The sequence below is a fragment of the Nomia melanderi genome, chromosome 3, assembly GCF_051020985.1.
Source record: "Nomia melanderi isolate GNS246 chromosome 3, iyNomMela1, whole genome shotgun sequence".
In the NCBI taxonomy this organism is placed as follows: Eukaryota; Metazoa; Arthropoda; class Insecta; order Hymenoptera; family Halictidae; genus Nomia; species Nomia melanderi.
In genome coordinates this window covers 9074231-9093779 of record NC_135001.1, presented here as the reverse complement: position 1 = coordinate 9093779, position 19549 = coordinate 9074231, and the positions used below count along the sequence as shown (strand labels likewise).

At 37.3% G+C, this 19549-nt stretch overlaps 4 long non-coding RNA genes across 5 annotated transcripts; 2 read left to right on the top strand and 2 right to left on the bottom strand.

Annotated features, from left to right (window-relative positions):
* Positions 1-8840: 8840 nt before the first annotated feature.
* Positions 8841-10524, top strand: LOC143174352 (uncharacterized). The gene is made up of 3 exons (XR_012998194.1): positions 8841-8984; positions 9466-10329; positions 10422-10524. It is a non-coding gene; the product is annotated as an uncharacterized LOC143174352 (long non-coding RNA).
* On the bottom strand, positions 9371-12023 carry LOC143174351 (uncharacterized). The gene is made up of 3 exons (XR_012998193.1): positions 11382-12023; positions 11074-11187; positions 9371-10906 (listed from the first exon to the last, which is right to left on the bottom strand). It is a non-coding gene; the product is annotated as an uncharacterized LOC143174351 (long non-coding RNA).
* A 2776-nt stretch (positions 12024-14799) lies between these two features.
* LOC143174350 (uncharacterized) lies at positions 14800-16570 on the top strand. Its single transcript, XR_012998192.1, has 3 exons — positions 14800-14851; positions 15018-16006; positions 16367-16570. It is a non-coding gene; the product is annotated as an uncharacterized LOC143174350 (long non-coding RNA).
* A 1520-nt stretch (positions 16571-18090) lies between these two features.
* On the bottom strand, positions 18091-19488 carry LOC143174349 (uncharacterized). Of its 2 annotated transcripts, none has more exons than XR_012998191.1 (3): positions 19083-19488; positions 18760-18989; positions 18091-18609 (listed from the first exon to the last, which is right to left on the bottom strand). It is a non-coding gene; the product is annotated as an uncharacterized LOC143174349 (long non-coding RNA). The 2 variants fall into 2 exon arrangements; XR_012998190.1 differs by having other exon boundaries at positions 18760-19137; positions 19243-19488.
* Between the last annotated feature and the right edge of the window lie 61 nt (positions 19489-19549).

Genomic DNA, 19549 nt, shown 5'->3' with positions numbered 1-19549 from the left:
GCTGTCGCGGCCCGATTTTCTCGTTACCGCGCCTGATACCGCTATTTTCCTCGTCCCAGTTTCTACCGTAATTTCTCATTCAGTAATAACCATTCTCCTAATGAAACAGATCATTTGAAATATGTAATCAATTTTTGTTACCGAAGAAAATCGGCTATAGACATCACGGTAAATAATGTTTCGGTCTTCTTCGTAGGAACACATAATAAATAGATAATGAGTCCTTGAAAAACATTCTAATCAATTTTTGTGATCTAAAGAAATGGATTACGTCACAGTAAAATTATTTCTATTTAATTTCAGTGTTTTTTTGTGGGCAACCTGTAGGAATAAAACCTTGAAAAACATAATAAATTTCTCTGATATAAAGAATGGACTCTATATCACAATGATAAATGTTTCCATTCAGTTTACATCATTATATACATTATTATTTTATAGATTTCTGTTTACGTAAAAAAAGGTATGTGTAAGATTATTAACACATATCCACTACTGACTCAGGAAATCATTTATACAATTTTTAAGCGACTAATAAGAAATAAATAATTTCAAATACAATAGCTTCAACGTAGATGAAAGTACTTTTTTATTTTCTACCTTTTCCTCGTGGGGTTGATCTCATTTTGTCTGAGTCTATTTCAAGTTTGCCGGAAGCTTTTACCGTCGGCTTCCGAACAAGATCTTGAACGGTCTAAGACTTGATGAAAGCAGCTACTTAACGATTAATTAGCTGCAACAGGAGGTTGCATTCATTCGACGAGATGTGCCTGTTGCGTTTAAATTGATTTATTACGATTAAGAAATATAACTCTCCCGGCAAAATGCAGTTAAATGCACGATATACGTACCTATATTAAATCTAACTGATACATTTATCGTGTAAATAAATGTTCATGTAGAAGAATCGACTATTCATTCGAGAGAATTATCGCAGATAATATTCAACGGAACGGTTCCGCGCTAATTATAGTTGGATCGCCATCGCATGCAGGGGATGGGTTCTCAGTAGAGGATGATCGGATCTAAACACACCGTGTCAGCGTTACGCCGGTAAAGTGCTGGTTTGTGTAACCGGATGCGACGTAATTGCCAACATGGAAGATCGTCCTATATCCACCCATTGTCTCGAAATCGGTGGAGGTGGCGCGAACCATCATTTCCTCTCTTCAGGCGGATTCGATTCTTTCGGACGCGCTGGATTAATGGGAACAATAAAAAATTCTGTATTCTTAATTCTTATAAATACATCTTCCAATATCAATTGAACTCAAATAATGAAAGCATACTAAATCTTGATATCATTAATATTTCAATTCAATCTCTTGAAACCCAAACCTTGTTTCATTAAAATTTCAATTAAAGTACAATATTCGAATTGTAAAGATGAATTTAATATATTCTAATCACTAAGGGTTTGCTTCATTAAAATTTGATGATTTTATGCTCGAAATTCAAATAATAGAAATGAAACATTGAATTATATCGAAATATATTCTGATCATTAAATCTTTCTCTTACTGGGATTTGTTTTGAAGCTAAGAATTCCAATTAAAGACATGAATTCTTGAGATACAGCAAGATTTTGGATCTTATTTGAATAGACAATGAAAGAATCATAAGATTACTCTCCTTCTACCTACGAAACGCCTCCTAATTCTTCCTCTGACTTCAGCTAGATCCAGGGTGCCAGGCATAATTCGACATCCTTTTAACGAAAAGAAGAGAAAAAGGCGCGTACGTCATTGGTGCACGACTAGGAGGCCTAACATGACCACAATTACACGGTCAGGGAATGGTCCATGGGTAGGCGCGACAATTGGCCGGATGTTGTCCCTATTGTCACGGGCGGTACGCCGTGCAGCATTGTCCGGAGTTTAGGGGCAAGCTGAAAAGCGGCGATTCCGAAGGAAATGCTATTTAAACGCGGAAAATTTCAGCATTGTCGGTTGCGCTCATCGATTGACATTGTTGCCGACGGGGCAAATTCCGTTAAGTAGAATGCGATATCGCGGTAACCTTGGCGAAAGGGGGAAGAGAGGATCTATGGTCTGTCGATCTTGAAATATCTACACTTCTTAATAAAGTAAAGTAAAAAATATTTTTATTTGGGGATGTGTTACAAGAATTGTTCATTGAAAATGGATTTGTTCTCAAATGCAGTTGGTACATTAAATATTTTTGCAATAGAGGATTTGGAAATTAAAAAGTATTATATCCTTTAAGCAGTGGACGATTTAGAAATTAATCAATATTGTTCATTGAAAATGGATTTGTTTTCGAATTTAATTGGTGAATTAAATATTTTTGCAATAGACGATCTGGAAATTAAAAAATATTAGATCCTTTGGACAATGGGGAGTTTGAAAATTAATCGAGATCAGATGCTTTGGACAATGGAGAATTTATAAATTAATGGATATAGGGAAAAGTTAGTATAAAAGGAATTAAATTACGTAAAATAGGCTTTAGTAAACTAGTGCAGATGTGATTAAGGTAATGAGTAATTATTGTGTAAATGGAAATCGAAAGTCACGGCCACGGTCACGATAAGGGGTTCTGCACCCTAACATCCGCCCTTCCAGCCCGATTTTAAACAGAGATTTTAAAGGCGAGTTTGGTCGTGGTTCACCGTGATTCTTGTACGATTCGATCTTAATTTCCCGAGTACATAAGGACGAACGAATCACACGGTCGATCGAGTGGCAAATCGTCGACAACTGGTTTTATGTTTTCATTTAGAAAAGTGCACCGTTCAACCCCCTACAACCATATCAGACTTTATTGGTGTTTCCCCCATCGGATTTTGACTCGTCGTCCAATATTGCGAGAATAAATCTAGCGAGACATCGAAACGAACCATTCAGAGTCGTTTGTTTCTTAAAACAATTCACAACTGAACAATTTTTCTACAGTGTTCACAACGATAAAAATGAACTTTTACTTCATCCCTAGACTTTATGCAATCTTTATGCAACAAAGTTGAAATTAATCGATTTTTCGGACCAGTGTAATCTACCAAAAATCATACAAAATCCTTCAGTAAATTACAAATTGAAAACCATAATAAGAACTAAATGTTAATTCATTTCAAAATACTCACAAATGAAATCTCATTTGCCTTAACTCTCTCCAAATTTTCTCACAAAAATTTAAATTTTCAAATTTCAAATTTAAATTCATACACCCCTATAGTTCAATGATAATAACAACTACTTAAGCTTCAATACCAAATGTTACAACAGTGATAAAAGTTTACAAAGAATCTCCTCAAGCTTTCCAAACGAAAGCGAGAGCAATCGCTTCCGAGCGGTGGATCTCATACACGATCGTTTCGAGAAAGAATCACTGCTGTGTATACTTAGGACGATTTTGCTTCTGTGCGCATCCTCGGCCTCTCTCTCAGCGTTTCGAAGCGGCGGGGCAAAAGTCGAATGGACGATAAATCAAAAAATTGTTCGCCAGCTGGCTCCTGGTTGCGTGTCGCCGGCATTGTTGCCGGCGCGGTCGTTTAAATCCATTTAAGGGCTGCGTAATGGTGACACTGGTCTAGAGGGGAGCAAAGGGGAGGGTCCTAGCCAGCGATCTCTGGGCCCCGACGAGAGAAAACGGTAACCCGTGTGCCCGACAAGGCGTGTCCCTGTTTCCGTCACCTCTGCCGATCTCGTTCGCAGTGTTCCTGCTTTTTTCGATGCCCTCCATCCCTCTAGCACCCTTAGGACCCTTCGTTTCGAAATGAGATCGATGGTTGGCCTGGTATTCAGGAAATTTGTCTCTATATCTTCTTGCGTACTATAGTTTCTGAGGTGAGGATCTGGGATACTGAGTATGCTTTGATTTTCGAGATGAGAATTTGAGATATTGAGTATGCTCTAATTTTCGAGATGAGGATCTGGGACACTGAATATGTTTTAATTTTCAAGATGACGATTTGAGATATTGAGTAGGCTTTAACTTTTGAGATGAGAATTTGAGATATTGAGTAGGCTTTAAGTTTTGAGATATTGAATTTACTTTAATTTTTTAAATGAGAATTTTGACATTGAGTGTACTTCAATTTGTGAGATGAAGATTTGAAATACTGAGGATTTGGATTTTAATAGCTAAAAAATTGGAAACCGGGGTTAGAAAATCTATGTTAAGTTTATTTACTAGACCAATGAGAGTATTTATTAATAAAAGGACCTATGGTGAAAATAAGAAATAAGGAAGTAAACAAGCTTTTTACTCATTACTATACCATATTTACTATTTTCCATAACTTCCCCAATTCACTAATACATTCTACTAAAATCACACACATCAATTCCTCTTAACACAAACGTCACGGTCATAGACAACTTAGCATACCATAAAAGACCCAAAAACTACTCGACGAAGTTCCAAAAAGCCTTGAAAGCTTCAGAACCAGACAAGCTACGCAAATCTGCAGCTACACTGTGAACCAACAGACGTAGCTGCTGTGAAAATATTTTCATATTTTTTTGCTAGCATCCAAAGTAGGAGAGGATAACCTCAGAGGTGTGTACGCCGGTGCACCCTCTTCGGTCGTTTCAGCGTCCTGCTCGCAGAGCGAGCACACCCCCGAAACGTCAGAGGCTAATTGATATAAACGCGGGGAGTAATATACTTGTCATATAGGCGAAACCCGAGCGCGGCCACCACCCAGAAAGAGAGAAGGAAAGAGAGAGAGAGAAAGAGAGACCTGGCTGTGTGTTGGGGCTTAGAAGCCTTGAGCCTGGATTACGTTAGTCGATATTAGACTCGGCGGTCTGATGTAGGACGATCGCCCCATTAACATATGAATACGAGGACTACGGGCGTGCAGCTACACACGAGCGTAATTCGCCCGTGTACACGGGATTGAAATCTTTATTGGCTAACGTGTGATACTGTGATTCCTGCCCATGCTTCTAGGCCCTTAATATAGGATCCCCTAAATAGGTTGTAACGTATGTATAAAATATTGGAAGCGACAGATTGTACTTTTACGCAAAATCTATAAATGTACGAAATTAGATATGTTCAGGTTCTATTTGTGACAAGTTCCATTGCACTTTATCACATTTAAAAAGTTGAAAGACTGATTCCTTGGTTCTTGTGTGTAATAACTGAAGTGTTAACGTTTGTTCAACTTTTGGGACTTCTTCAGTTATTACAATAGCTTTGTATATATTTGTTATTTTCACAGCATAAATGAATGGTTGCTAGCATAAGGATTAAAGTGAATATTATTTTCTTATCCATATTTAGTGAAAATGTATCAATTTTCGATAGGCTTCTCACTAGAAGGCACTCTTCTATGACTTTACTGAATCTATAGAACAGATTCGAACTGTCAACGATATATTTGCCCTGATACCCTTCAACCCTCTTTCCGTGTCTCATTTACAGCTACCCCAATTTTAGTGTCTTTCCCGCCTAGTATTATTTCGAATGACTATGTACATCCCTGCTAATTGACTGGATCAGACTCTGAATCTGTCCAGTAGGATCATTGCTCGAGCACGGTCGAATATTTCCACCCCTTTGTTAGTCCTGTAGATTCATCAAATTTAGCTACAGTTTTCGAGGACATATTACTTGAAACTATTTAACAACTGAACCGTTGCCCTCGCTAAACCATTACCTAAAGCAAACACAAGATTATTTAAAAACTGTCGCATTAACCCCTTAACGCACAGTTTTTTTGAAAAGAACCGGCCAAAAAATATCAATTTTGATATACTGCGCTTTTGTTCCATGAAAACAGGCTATATTTTATTCTTGAATAAATAAGTGCTATAGCTTACAATCCCATGTAAATGATAAATATCAATAAAACGATTTTTTTTCTTTGCTTTCACATTGTTATTTTCACAGTTTGGCCTGTTTAGCGCGCTCGAATTAACTCGAGCGTGCAAGTTAAGGGGTTAACTTTCCAAATACTCAACACTAGAAAACCTTCTATTCAACGCCCTGCAGATTCGAATTTTACACTAAAAGTGTTACTGATCTAAAGACATCCAAACACACGGGCTAGCTGAAAGTGATCAGAAATCTAACCTCAAAAGCACAATAAACATACAAGGAGGGGATAAAAACGTTCACAAAAGGTCTAACCAGGGAGTCAAAAGTCACGGCAGAAAGTTAAACAGCCGGTGGATCGTTTTCGGTTATATTCCAGGGTGGAATAATGTCTTCAAATAATGTAGACAACGACGACGGACAGGATAATCCTCGGGAGACACGTATAGCAAACGCGTGCTACCAACGAGGAGAGCGGATATTGTCTTAGCAAGTTTCGAAGGCTTGGCAGGGGTTCACCCTCCGCGCCCATAAACGTATTCATGGCTGCTGCGAGCCAGCGTTCCATGGGGGTTCTGGTTAACATCGCTCGGAATCACTGCTGTCGATATGAAGCCTCGCCGGGTTAATAAAGATTGATGACGTTTAATTAAATGCTCGATAAAAACGGCGCGCGGCCGTTTCCCCAGCGAAAAGCCCCGGGACAATGGGTGGTTAACGAGGCTTTTTAAATTGACCGCTTTCGATTACGGACCCCGTGACTACGCCATGCTGTTTGAACCTTGAGCGAGCGATACGTAAATCTCTATTAGAGGAACTTGAAATCGGGGGTGCTTTTTGGATTGTACGTGTGAAGTTGGTACTTTCGCGGTTGAATTTGATGAAACAGGTAATAAAGGAAGGTAGCTAAACTGCTATTAACGTTAGAACTACCAGATGGATCACAATGACCCTTGATTTTTGTTTTTATGAATACTGAAAAGATACAAATACCTCTTTGAAAAATGACTAAAGAAGCTGATTAAGTAATACCTAAACTGAAATATAAGTCAATTGACATCTTAATAAATTCACGCTTTTAGCTTTCATAAAGACATTTTAAAAAGACGGTTTTAGTTCTAGTGTTAAGGTGTTTAGCTTGCTTGTTGATGAGTGTTAACCCTTTGCACTCCAGAAGTTTTTCACTGGAAATACTCAATATTTTCTAACGAGCACAGACGACATTTTTTGACATCGCACATAAATCGAGGAAGAAAACTATTTTATTTCAATGTTTCACACATCGATACGTTATACAATGTTCAATATATAATATTATAATAACAAACTGTTTCACGAGTGACAAGCTTGAGAAGTTCAAAGTATATGAGAAACGTTGAATTCAATTGCAAGTTAAAATGTTATAATTGAACTCTTTGTTATACGTTTTGAACTTGTGAAACGTGTCTCTTGTTAGATCATTAGATCGTTAGATTACAACAAGCTAGTAATCTCTTTTCGAACAGGTAATAGACTGTTTGCAAAGATAAAGAGTGGAGAAGACATAGAATATGCTGAAGTTCAAGCTTAAAAATAATTGTAACCCTTTGCACTCCGAGCAATTTCTCATACGACCTCTGAACAACCCCAAGTCATTTCTATTATGAGCTAACAGCTACTCCGGGAGTATTTACAGTGGCGCCAGCAAAAAATGCATTTTTTCACAACTATTATTTCCTTCCCAGGGTTAGGAATATGTTAAAAGAGGCAGCTCGGTCGCTAGATTGATTGCAATAAGCATGTGTCGAAGTATCGGCCACCATTTGTAGAAAATAAAATTGTTCCTAGATGCCGCAGCAGCGACAACGGAGTGCAAGAGGTTAATTATTATGAAGGAATCTATGAATCATTGTACAAAATATTGTAAATTCTACCACAGAGTACCAACGAGCTTCCTGCAACAGTTCCTCCTGAAAGATTCAATAGCTGTCCGCAGAATATGACCGAAGATCCAATATATCATTTGGGGGTTGAATAGCATGGAACATCTTGAGGGCAACACCTTCGTTCGGAGTGTCAGACATATTAAGGTCGACTTAGACAAATGCGGCTAAAGGTGCGAGTGACTTGCGCCCCATTGTTACGCGGCATCTGCCCATTGACAATGGTAATGGGCGTGAAATTTCCGAAATCTCGGTCGGTTCCAAAAGTCGACGACGCCGCTGGAAAGGAACACTTCCAAGGGAGCGCTGACAAATTCTGGTTTATGACTGCGAGGACCAGCTGGTACTCAGTTGCGCCTACTAAAGAACATAGAAACGTTGGCCGAAATCTTTATTGCACGATCGTTCTCTGTAATTGCAACAATCTGGATTTATTGAAATTTTTTTAGTAATTAGAAGAACCACTGTTATGGGTAAAAAAAATCTTGGTCCTCGTCCCTACAGGCTACGAACAGAAATATTTATATACATTTCAAATTGTCCAACGTTTCAATAATTCCTAAATTTTCGGCTATTTATTATATATAGCTACATTATCTTCAAAAACATGGCTTCTTAAATATTTACTTTTGAGCAATAGGGCAATAGATTTGGAAGATTAAGATTTATTTTTGTTACACGTTGCATTATGTACGGTATTTTTTTGTTTACTTTATTTATATGTATATCTGTTATATTTCTGTTTTATTTACGGTGATTCTTTTGTGGATGTGTAATGAAAATACCGCTGATCAGGTATAATGCTACTATTAACAATAATACAGGAAAGATACGAAACCCTGCTGAAAATAAATTTTTTCAGCTGCGCCCGCACATAGAAACGGTTTCCGTGTCGCGTTTCGCAAAGGGGGGGCGTCGTCGCGTGAAATCGTGTCTACCTAAAATATTTGTATCTTTCGTGCATTGTCCATTCACACGAAGCATTGTCGTCGACTATGGGCCCGTGGGATGGCCAACAGGACCGCAGTATAGCCTGTGGTCACGAAATTTTCATGAATGAGTTTGGCGACCTTACGGTGGCCCACCCAAATCGCTTAAATATCTTTGAATGCGCTGCCTTTGAACGTGGCAGTCTTCGTTTGGATCCAGAACAAATTTGGACGTTGCTGTAAAGTTAATCATTTAATTATTGCATAAATGAGAATAAGTAGAAATAACAACTCCTTTGTAAAAGACAAGAAAATGATAGGTATCCGAAGAGTCCTTAACGACAAGGTAGGAGACATCGCGTTAGAATTATTCTGTAGCATCCAATAACTAACAAAGAAATTTTAATTATTCGTCTGTAATCTAAAAATTTATTTTCGGTAAACTGAAAACAGTTTCCTAGGATCGTTGATGCAATCCTTTGCTCTAGGATTTCTTTTATAAGTGTGCCTAAAGTCCTTCACCGTTAATTTAACAATTATTATATTCCTCGGATCTACTTCAGACGTTAGTAACTGACAATAGAAAAGAAATATTCCATTTATATTAAAAAAAGAATAAATAGTACTTAAATTTGTCAAATTTAATTACTAATTTTCATCGCGAGTTTAACACAATATTATAGGACGAAGGGTTGAAGTTTAAATCTTTTGAGAACTACACGCAAAAAGCTTATTCGTGAAATACGCGTTAAAATGTAGCGCTATGAATATGTGTGCCAGTTGTCTCGAAAAAGGTTAATCGAGATTCGCAAAACGTCCATTTCCAGGATACGAGAAAACGAGAATTCGCAGCGAACGCTCGGGAAAACGGACAGCGGAAGGAGTCTCGCAGGGACATAGAGGCAAGAAAGACGTGGCGCGTTTACTGCGCAAAGAAGTGAGGACCGGTGAGCAGAGACCGGTGAGCGCATGATCCTCCTGAGGCTCGTAAGGTGAGGAGAGCAGCTAATAAGGCGTATCAGTTACCAAGGAGACGAGGTTCTCCTTAACGGCGAAGAAGAATGGCGGACCGAAGTAAGAAGAGGAACCCGGAGGGCTAGCCGGTTGGAAAACTCATAAGTTTCAATTTACCCGGGGATCAGCGTCCTCCGACGAGCTTTACGGGCCAAACGGTCCGCCTTATATTGATTTTCACACATTTCAAAGGTCCCTGGGACGTTTCTACTTCTGGCATGAACAATCTTCTGTCGGAACCTGGACACCTAGATAGAAATTCTACTATTCCCTAAAACATTTTCATTCTTTCACTTATTGATGAGAGAAGTGTAGTATGAGTATAGTTGATGATATAAGTGTAGTATGAGTATGCTTGATAATATGAGCATAGTATGAATGTAGTTGATAATATAAATACAGTATGAGTATAGTTGATGATATAAGTATAGTATGAGTATGCTTGATAATATGAGCATAGTATGAGTGTAGTTGATGATCTAAATACAGTATGAATATAGGTGATGACATAAATATAAAATGACGAATATAATGATGAATCTAATGGTCATTTTGTTTCACTTCCAATTGAGTCATTACAATTTGAGTCACAAGTCAAAGTGGCTAACTCCACTTTATGAATTTTTTCTAATAGTAAAATTTGTTTAGCCCCTTGTGTATCTACGTAATTTTTAAAAGTACTCATACCTATATATATAATTAAAAGTATTCAGTTTTTTTACATTGTAGATAATACTGTCCCTACTTCTCACTAATCATTTTGTTTCAGATAGGTAACCCTAAGTCTCCAAACTCCCACAGGCTGTGATAAATGATTCTATATTTAAGATGATTCATGGCACCGAATCAAATTTAGCTTCGATAGATCACGGAATCGGAATTCAACGAAGAAATGGCATTAATTCCAGGATTATGATCGCAAAATTAGATCCAGCAGCGCAGTCGCCGCGCTGTTTGTTTTGCTGCAGTCGCCGCGCGATCCCGCGGTACACAGCGCGATCTTCTTCGTCATCGGTACAATTTTAACTAACTGTCTCATTCATCGTGGTTTCGTAATTCAGCCGGCACCCACGCGTCGCCTTCCTGCGGCGGTGATTTTTAACTTCGCCTGCGCCTTGATCTTCGACAAGGTATTCGGACGGTTGCGTCGTGGCTATTCCGTAACGGCGCGTGTGTTTTATCCTTTGAAATCGCTGTAATGTAGTCCGCGGATTTCTACACGAACTCGAACTTTTGTGAGCTGATTTCCTGAAACTGGAGTTCAATAGAAATCCGCGTTTCTTTTTCCTTGCAGATTTATCATTGTCACGACAATAGTGTATAATATTAAATTTCGGTGAAATTCTTTATTTCCGACATAATAAAACTACTTTCATATTTTCGAGGATGCCATGGGTACCTTAACACTAAAACTAACATACCAAGCAGTTAAATTGTCTTTTTGAAACTTCAGTTGGTTTGCAATTCAGTTTGTGTATTACCAAACCGGTTTCCCTAGTACTTTTTCAGAGAAGCATCTGTTGTCTGTTGAATAACTGAAAAAAATGAAATCAAGGAGTTCTAGTGTTAAACGTTACATTTGTCATACCGTGCTTAACGAAGCTTAACTAATTAATTGATTTATTAAACAAGATTATTGTCAGCACACCATTTCCACAAAAATTAATCATTCGTATGTCGTGCAAAATGAAGTGATTTCCAAATTTGACATGTGATGCATTACACTTACCAAATGTTTCTTCTTAAATAATCAATAATAGTAACAACGTGAATAAAGTACAATTGAAGGACACCAGAAATTCGCAGTTGAAAAAAATTGCTCCACCCTGTAGCAGGCAATGGCGAGGATGTGGGTGATGCGAGACGAAGACGTCTAAATTTGAAACAGGCTTGAAACGGAGAGCTGGGAATTGGGTCAAGCGCTGAGAATTAGGATGTTGGAACGTTCATGGGTTTCTACGGTTCTACCAGACGCAAATAGACAAAATTGCCAGTAGAAAAAACAAGTTCTGATCCAAACAAAATTCGCATATCGAACGTTCAATTAAATTTCATTTACTAAACTATAATAATCATTTACTAAATTCTCTCCGACCAAAATAGACAAAATTTCAGATCAAAGAAATGAATTCCAATCGAAAGATAAATGTGTTTAATTTCCAGCTATATATAATTTTCGAAACCTTCAATGAAAATTTCTACGATTTCATCCGAACGAAGGAAATTTCCAATCAAAAACTAAATTCCGATCGAAAGAAAATTGATGTGTCTACTCCCCAGTTAAATATCATTTTCGAAACCTTCAATGAAAATTTCTACAATTTCATCTGAACGAAGAAAATTTCTAACCGAGAACTAAATTCGGATCGAAAGAAAATTGATGTGTCTACTCCCCAGTTAAATATCATTTTCGAAACCTTCAATGAAAATTTCTACAATTTCATCTGAACGAAGAAAATTTCTAACCGAAAACTAAATTCCGATCGAAAGAAAAATCGTGCAGCAAATCTCCGACTAAACGTCGATGTCAAATTATTCGTATTAGAATCTGGCAACGCGACGAACGGAGCAACTGCAGAAACTAAATTGAACAGGAAATCGTAAATCCGGAATTTTCATTTCAAGCTTGCCGTCCGTTGCGGCTCGAGAGGATTTTCAGTCACGCGATGAAAACTGAACCGCCGGCAATAAAGCGGACGGGTTCTCGTGCGCCGAACAGGTGTGATTATCTTAAACGACATTGTTTCGGTCGATGGAAAACGATTCCGCGCAAGTCAGAACGGATTCACTGTATCTGCACGTGTTTACTTATTTTTAAACAATTGTGGAGAGAATTATATGAAAGTAACTTTCGTCATCCGTCTTGCGTCAAACTGCCGTGCGCTGCTGTTAGCCAGCCAACAGGAAATCTTCGTCCGTTGTGCAACGCAGTTTGCCCGTTGTAATTCGTTCCTCACCGAGAAATTGTCAGAACTCATCGATCTCGATCGAACGTCTGTCTATCCCTGACAAACAAAACGCAGTTCGAACAGGTACAAGTGCATCAGTCATGCAACCATTAGTGTTGACGCTAACAAGGTATATTAATAAACAGACTGCGGATATTTCGACAAGTTCACGCGTTTCTAAGAAGGAGAATTAACGGTAAAACTACGGAGCGATTGGAGTGACTTATTTCTAAGTTTCATAAGAATTAAAACAATATATTTCTCGAGATTTGACGATGTCCACTATTGTTGTATCTGTAGAAATACACAAATTTATTTTACAATTTTTCGCGAAAACCTTGTCATAATTTCAACGCTTGCAAACTAAACATTCTAAAATAGGTCAATTTGATCCGTCTGGTAGTTTCAGTATTAAATAGAAACTTATTAGCTCAATGATTAATGTTACCAAGTTAAGAAGAAGATATAATGATATTGATTGTTCCTCAATGAAATATTGAGACAGCAAGATTCGATTTAGCTCCTTCATCGACTTACTTCTTAACATCACAACAGAGATGTCAAAATCACCCATTCCTAAATTCTTCTTTCACAATTATTCCAAAGAGATACTTCTGAGAAGTTACTAAAGAAATTAAGCGACATACAAACTGAGTGATAAATCAATTCAAGTCTCAATAGATACACTCTTACAGTTTCCATAGAGAAATCTCAAAAAGTCTATTTGCTTGTTAGTTAAAATAAAAGACAGCATAATTCAATTATATCTTTATTTTTGATAGTTTAGATAGAAATTTGTCTGAAGAGAAAATAGGTAACATATTATTCTAGCTGAAAATATAGACAACGTCCGGTTAAGAATACGAGTTCACGTGTGGCAACACGTCATGGGGGTCTATCGGCGTCGTGCACGACACTTTGGCCGTGGCCGAATTGAAAATAAATACACCTCGTCCCTACCTGTATCGCCGGGTCGGACTGTGTCGCGGCAACCAAAATAGAGTTGCATTCAGAGCACCCGGTATATGCGTGCTAGGAGGTCGCAGCGAATGACCGAGGAGTGCCAAATCGAGAGGATCACCTTTCTTCCGTCCCCTTTGCCAGTCGTGGCTAACTATTCCACTCGATTCTGGTTATAATACTTTTTCCTGTTTCACGGTGACCAGAAGCCAAACTGTCTGCCCGGCTAGGATCCGTTTACCACTCGTGGCTACCGTCGATGGGTTTTTCTTGACCCAAAAATGCGGTAGTCGCGATCGAACACGGTTTCTTGTTTTAAACACTCGTAAACCTACATGTAGCACCAGCGGACACCAACTTGGTCCCATATTTTACTGATTTGTTTCTAAGTCTGAAGAGACAAAGCTAGACTTTTAAAAATAGATAGACATTAAATAAATTTCGGCAATAATACGCATAGTCAGAATATCGTCGTGGTATTCTTATTAACACTAGATTTACGGAACGAGACAATTTCACTCATATCGAATTTTATAAGCATTATTTGGTAAGTGTTTCGGTCGATTTTTATTAACGCAGTTATGCAAATATGTGTCCTATTTGTTTATTCTTAAACCTCTAATTTCTAAGATCTAAATGAACGTATAATTATTTTCCTAAGAACAATAGAACAAACTGTACAGTAAATGTCAGTAAATCTAGTGTTAATCCTAGAAAATGTTGTGGAAGAATGTCAGATTTACACGAATGAATATTATAAAACAATGAATATTTAATAGATTTTTATAATAAACTGGAATTCGTTCGTTGCGAATTTGAATTCAAATTGAGTATTATTTTATCTTCGATTACGGAGATTCTAAAGGGTTGAATATGAATGGAAAGAGATATTCACCCCTTAATATGTTGAGATATATCGTCTTTGTAAGTATTGTGACGTGATCTAGGGAGACTTCCATTGGATCGTTCTCTTTATTGGTTCTGATTCTTTGAAAATTGATATCTTTAAATAGTTATAAGCCGACGAAGTATCCGAATAAGGCGAAGGAATGCGAGAATCGCACGGTTCATCCCGATTCCCGGTGTCGACAAAGCTTTCGATATTTCAGTATTCCGGTGGCGTCATCGTATCAATCATGTCCATCGTATTTCGGTGGCCAGTGACGTGCATTTAAAGAGCACCTGACGTCACTGCTGCGTATTTAAACAGATGTATTTGCGCTGGAGTCGAACGCGAGACCATTAGTCAATTTCGCATCGTGACCAATTCGATAAATCCCTCCTTTATAAGGCACGATCAATTTTCCATGAGCTTAAATAGATTTATTTCGCAAAGTATAGAGAAAAAGATCAAATAATTCTAGCTTTTCGTAACTGAACAATATACTTAGAAATGAACGATTATTGCGCAAAAAGAGAAATTACGCTATTAACATAGCATATCTTAATTATTTCAGTCGTTTAGGTTGAAAATCTTGGATCCACCGCTTACAACGACGTCTCCCACAAGTGATTGGAATTTCAGGCTAAAAATTCACAAAATTTCCTCCCGACATTCTTCATATTTCATTTATATGAATGTAATATAAACATAACATTAATATTATATTGCTACAATTATAAATAAAATACATTTATTATTTTATCGAAGATCACTTTCTTAGCAAAATTAAATACTCGCAGATTCACACTTTGCACTCGAGAGGCGACTATCAGTCGCCGCTAGATTGGCTGCAGCAAAATTATAAATAAAATAAATGTAAAAAATTCAACATAAAATGTTGAATAAGGTATCAACACATGAAACAGAAATAAAGCAATTCTACCCCATAATTTATGCAAGATGTTTCTGTATGTAAGTTGCAAATCATATTGTTAATATTTCGTCAGAAATTAATGAATGTAACGAAAAATATCGTCGAGTGCAAAGGGTTAAATGTGAACCTAAGTTAATGGCGATCGTGAAAAAGGGGACGCTGTGTATTATATCAGCGTAATATTATTTTGTGCAACCCCGTACGAGCAATGACATTTTCGTGACGAATATACACAGAAATCACCTTGGAGAAGGTCTCACCTCAAGGTCCGGAACATCGGATATTGCCAATGTCAATTTGGCTTGACGCTCGTCACAAATTAGATATGACTCGTGTTCAACACCCGAGCTTTAACATTGATGGCGAACAGAGAAAAACTGCAACACGCTCGCCAGTTCTCGGAATATAAAAATCACGGTGCTGGCTTTAAAATGAGCACACGCCGCATACTCGTGATCTTCGGCAATGCCATTGTTATCTTTCTTTTCGTCTGAGAAGCGAAAATGAGACTCGAAGCGGCGTGACTCGTTTAAATTAATTTGTTGTTCGGATCGTCGGCTTTACGCGACATTAATGACTCATCAGCGTGTGAATGATACACTATTAAATTGGCAAGCGTCGCTTAAGAGGTATGCTAACGTCATATTTAGAGTTTAATGCGTGTAATAAAAACATATAGGCACACAGGATAGAGCTAGGAAGCAGTTTAATTAGATAATGAATCAGACTCAAAAGCTCAGACAATTGTTTATGATTGAATCATTGCATCTCGTGACCAATCACCTCAAAAATTGTGTCAACATGTTTACACGCCGTAATAATCCTTTGTATTGCGCTGGTATAAATATTAATTGGCTGTGATTTCGATTTATTTCATGTGACTGGCAGCTATGCGTTTGTCTTCGATTTTATTTACAAAGCTTTATAAATACAAATTTACGCGAAGTAGTCTATGTATAGAAGATGAGTATTACATTACTGTTTTGCAGAATTGGTCAACTTAAATTGTGATACTAATAAGTCATGAATACGGATATGTATTAATCAACGTATGTCCGACTTATGGGTAAAAATCGGAAGAAATATCAGTGAATGACGAGAAGACATTAAATCCCTCATATTGCCAAATCAAAAGTTTCCTCGTAAATTTTAGTAAGATATTTCTGAAAATAAACATTCCACGACTCGTGTAATGCGGAGTTTTTATCCATTACCCTGATTAAATATCCTAATCAAACATAGCTAACAGAAGACATAAAACATGTACGAATTACTGAGTTTCATCTTAACAAGTTCGCTACCAGCGTTTATTTCAGTGACGGTCTCCTCGATTATAATATTTTCTTCAATCAAATAAATCTTCTAAACAAAATATTAGAAAAATGAAACTGAAACGAGTCATTAAATTCCTAAATATAATGGTGCAGATTATAATTTCTAATAACAATACCTGTAGGATTAATTTCATTTTCATTATGTAAAATATAGGATTTCGACCGTTACAAATATGTGACGCTGGTAGTGAACGTGTTAATCCAGCTAAATGAAGGTATCGAACCCCGGAATCCCTTCAGTAGATTATATCAGTTATCGGTCAGACCCGCAGGCGAATCTTCAATTAATGTAGATGCGACTCTACTTTATTTTGAAATTTCTGCAGCAATGATTTCTCTACCTTTTTTTGAATGTTAAGGTGATGCTATATGAACCTGAATACTTTTTTAGTTTCTTTTGCATTACGACTGGGGCACTAGGAACAGTGGCATTTGAAGAAATTTCAAATTATAACTGACTAGAATAAACAAAACATGCAAAACATTTCCATTAGTTGCGATCATATTTTATTAATATATAATAAATTATTTACTATGAAATTAAACATCTAAACGCCCGTACGATTGATTCTTACCGTTTTATCCATAAGATGCAGTACAAAACCGGCAAGAATCATTCAATTAGCAAAATCTTCGTTTTTGACTGATAGCGCCATCCGTGGTAGCATACTCAAACTGGTATACCGACAGGAACGCTAATTTTACCGACAACAAACGACAGTAATGCCCTCTTTTAGGAAAAGTTGCGCACTAATTGAGAAAGAGCTTCAGGATAGAATCATAGATGACACCACAAATACCAAACTATTTGAATATCCTATTTTAAAATACACAAAGCTAGCAACATATGAAGCTAAATTACACATCGAATGCTTAAACAATAGAAAAAAAGGAAACTATACACTGATCACTTGCTATTCAAGTAATCAAATCATTCGTTTGCAACTTAGTATTCTAAATATGAAAATTTCATCCAAAATGTCGGCATTCGTCCGCGAACGGTTAATTCTTGTTATAGTAATAAGCAACAACGATTTTTATTCCTAGACGTATCTATTGTTCATTATGAGTAATTTCTTCACGAATATACTGACAGCCTTTCTTTATTTTTATTCCTAAAATATTAATTACACTGTGGAACAAATTTTGACCTATGTTAGTTTTTGCAATAGCCACTATGTAATTCTTATAGAGTTCCTTACCCTAAATACGAATCCGAAAACCAAATTGCTGGGTCAGGTCCAGTTTTCGAAAAAACTGGGATTTTGTAAAAATGCTCGAATTTTTCAAAAAACCAAGTGTTACGTGAGAACTAAACGCAATAGGCAGTTAAAATGTGTCGCAAAAAATAAAGGAGACTTGCCCGATTACGTAGCTAGAAGAATTTTGAATTTTGCGTATCATTAAATGTTTGTAAACGGTGATCAAAGTTTAAAAAAAGGTAGATGCGCGTAGTTTGTATGCACTTCTGTTACATTTCTACGAAAAGTGGGTTGGCCAGCACGAATTTGCTGTGTACCATTGGATTCTGCAGACATTTCTGAAGAGGAACCCCCCTTAGGATAAGGAACTCTATAAGAATTAAATAGTGGCTATTGCAAAAACTAACATAGGTCAAAATTTGTTCCACAGTGTTATTAATTCTTGGTATAATGGCAAAATATAACGGCGCCACCTAGTATTGAACACCGAGTATTATTTTGCGAGTAGTTTCTCGAGTACATCCATAGATGGCAGTAGTTTTCTATCGGCACTTCCCTGTCGGTAATGTTCGCCTATCAGTTTGAGTGTTTTTCCACGGATGGCACCACCTGTCAATTCGTGACTGCCATGCAACAAGTGATTCTTGCCGCTATTTGTATTTTCCCTTACGGGTAAAGCGGTATGATTCATTTGTGCTGAAACATAATACAAATAAATTGTAAAAAGTTGATGAATAATAAATATTTCTTTCCTTCTCTTTTACAAGGGCATCTAATAATTCTGTTCGTCTTCAACTTCGACATCTAAACATCATTTTCATCTGCATTATTACATTTGACCTTTACCTGGAACGTTCACCAAATGCATTCAAGATCAAAGTCACCGGAATCTCACCCAAATTGATCACTCTAAAAAGAGCTTGCCGACCTTGACTGTATCAAGGACAGTTCCGGATTAATGTGCATCAAAAATGACCAATGTCGAGTCCACAATAATTCTCAAGACCAATTAGTCTCTTGAAAATGTCACAACCTTGACTCTGTTACAGACATATCCAGTCCAAGGTTGAGCGAGCCTGTTGGAGATCAGTCTTCCTCAAATAACTACAACCCCATACTTCCAAAACAAAGAACAAGAAGCTTCGGCATATTCTATTAAACCTGTTAACCTTTTGCGGATGGATATCGGCATTTCGGTGAGATGAAATGTTCAGATTTGGAGTACTAAATCGTGGACAAATGATCTAATTAGTCGAACAGAAAGAGATCGGCACGTAGTTTCCTCTTTTTATATTAATTAAGCAATTGATATATAATTTAGATTCATACGTTAAAGATTTTCTATGTTTCGAAGAATCATCGTCCGCGAAGGGTTAAATCAAACTCAGTTTCGTAAAAAGACAAACATCTCCATAAAGCCTCCTATGGTCACAACTAAAATTTCCAAAGGAAGTATTTCAAAGCTCCACCTTAAGTTTAATTACTATAAGTTTAATTACTGGTATCAGTCCAAATCGATACTCCTAAGAACAATCCATCTCCATCTACTCGAAACCTTCCAATATCAACTGCATTCTCCCTGAAATTCAGCCTAAAACTGTACCTCCCAACAACCCCAAGTCTCCCAGCAGCTCGG